We start from the raw sequence: 2,857 nt of genomic DNA, 5'->3' as shown, positions 1-2,857 counted from the left end.
GTTTGATGAACACTCGGTTGCAAGCATTCTGGCAAGTTCTCGTGGCTTATCTTTGTTTGCTGTGGTTTATCATTAAAGACTTGGCAGGCAGCTACGAAGTGGCTGCCAAGACATTCCGTTGCCTTCGTCGGTGCCGAGTAGTTTGTCAGGCCTCGGCTGACTGGTTGGGGGGTGTGGGTCGGACGGGGGACAGAACATATGGCAACAAGCTGTACATCCCGCGGACAATGCAGGATCGGGTTTGTCACTGGTGCCATGACTCAAAACAAGCAGGCCACTTTGGATTCCTAAAGACGTTACACCTGGCCAGGCGTCAATTCTGGTGGCCCCGGATGAAACGAGACATTGAAGCATACGTGAAAAACTGCCATGTATGTGCTCAATTGAAGCCCTATCCTGGGAAACCAATGGGGTTGCTCCAGCCGGTGGTAGACCCGGACTGTCCATGGCAGGATATAGCCATGGACTTTATTGTGGAGTTACCCGAGGTCCGGGATTACACGGTGATATGGACGGTAGTAGATTTGTTTTCCAAACAAGCCCACTTCATCCCCTGTAAGGGGTTACCATCAGCCAGACGATTGGCGAAAAAGTTCCTAACTCATGTCTACCGACTGCACAGAGCACCACGTCGCATAATCTCGGACCGTGGAGTCCAATTCACAGCACGGTTTTGGCATGAATTCATCCGATTCCTCAGTTCCACCCAAGGTCTCAGTTCGGCCTACCACCCGAGCACCAACGGTGCAGCGGAACGGGCCAACGCCGCGGTGGAGAGATACCTACAGACAGATTGGGTGGATCTAGTAGTGTTTGTGGAAGTGGCGTACTCTATGACCTTGATTATTTTGAGGACTGAAGCTGTGTTTTTGTAGTTTACCTGAAATGAAAATAAGGATCATCTTCCCCTGCAATGGTTGGACTTATGGAGATGTCTTTTTCTATTGGCTTTGCTCCTGATTTACCCTGTCCCTCAGCATGGTGCAGTGCAAAGAGCTTGTTGTTACATATGAATTAGCCTGATGAAGAGGTGCCTACATTAACTGCTTTCTAGAGCTGCAATTTCTGTGCTTTTCTATGGGAGACAACATCAAAGAAACCCTTAATGGTTATTTCGTTTCCTTAAAAAGAAGAACGGAGGCATTTCTAGCATTTGTGTCAGAAAAAAAAGAAAGTTTGGCAGTGTAGCTGCCTCCTGAGTGCTCAGGCCTAAAGGCTGGAAAGAAAAGAGAAAGGAGTTCAAGGCTGATTGTGAGAAATAAAAAGGAGGAGCAATTTTTTAAACAAAAAGGAATGGAATTACACAGTTGTCTGTTAGAAGCAAGAATGCAGAAAGTGAAAAAAGGAAAATGACTTTTTCCCTCCTGTCCCATGGAGGAGTCCCCTCCTTTCAGACTTGAATTCTTTCTTTGGGAAAAAGCAGCATTTTTACTCTCTGCTCCAAAAAGAAAGAGAAGGAGTGTACAGGAATGATTGATGTCTTCTTTATGATGTAATGGCTCTGTTGTCTGATTTTCATTGGCTAACAAAGTTTATAAAGCAATGCTACCAACTTTCTAAGGTGTGGCACTTCTGGATGTAACTCTGCGTTCCAGATTGTTGGCCACCCAGCTGCTTGATTTGATCAAATAAAGTGATGCTTGATCAAGAAGTCTCCGCTCGGGTTATCTGATTAGATTGATATGGTATCTCAAGTTTAAGTAAGGGACTGGGACCTTACATAATGATATAACAATTTGTTCTATTGGTCTCTAATCATCCCTATTCCTAAGCCTTGGCTAATGAATGTTCTAGGAGTTATCTAATACACATTCTATTTACTCCAGGCAATTCCTATTTCTAACTTCTAGCTGAGGTATGCAGGATGTCTAACTCTTTGTTACTGTTTTTTTTTTTATTAAATTTTTTATTATTTTCAAATATAATAAAATATAAACATGAATTTGATGGATATAAATACAAAACATCAATACACAAAAGAAAAGATACTTTACGGGTGATCCCGGCTGCCCCCTCTCTGCTTCCCCCTCTTTCACCTACCAAACCTTCCTCCCTCTAGACTCTCAACCACTCCACCTTCCTCCTTTCCCTCCCTACTTCCCAACCTCTTTCTCAAGCACCAACCGGAAGCAGTTTGGGGTAACAGCAAGGATCATCCATAAATATACATCCAAAATAATTAATAAACACATCAATTCTTATATATTTTTATCCTTTTTCCCCCCTCCCCCCCTGGACTTCCCAGAGCTAAACCCAGGAATAATTACAAAATAATTTTAATCTATCCAAAGCTATCCATTCATACGATAAACAAATATAAAATTACTATAACTCTAAAATACAATAATAAACTTATAAAAATTTAATAATTAATCAAAAGCAAGATGATAATTTCTCAATTCATATTTTTTCTGAATATAGTCTATCCATCTTCTCCATACCAGTATAAATGTCTCCTGTGAATGATCCTTCAGGTATGCGGATATTTTAGCCATTTCTGCAAAGTATGAGACTTTCTGTCTCCAATCATCCATAGTTGGTAATGTCTTTTTTTTTCAATTCTGAGCAATCAATATTCTTGCTGCTGTGATGCAATACAACATAAGATTCATTTCTTTTCAATCCAAGTTCTCCATGACACCCAATAAAAATAATTGTGGTGTAAATTTTATCTTTTTCCTAAAAATCTGTTGGATATTCCACCATATTTTGATCCAAAAAGCTTTAACATCCCTACAAGTCCACCAAATATGGTAATAGGTCGCATCCATATTATCACATCTCCAACATTTTGGCTGCAAATTCGGATACATGCAAGATAATTTTTGAGGATCCAAATGCCATCTATAAAACATTT

This window comes from Protobothrops mucrosquamatus, unplaced genomic scaffold (genome assembly GCF_001527695.2).
Source record: "Protobothrops mucrosquamatus isolate PMUCROS unplaced genomic scaffold, P.Mucros_1.0 scaffold1156, whole genome shotgun sequence".
Lineage (NCBI taxonomy): Eukaryota > Metazoa > Chordata > Lepidosauria > Squamata > Viperidae > Protobothrops > Protobothrops mucrosquamatus.
This window is presented reverse-complemented; position numbering follows the sequence as displayed.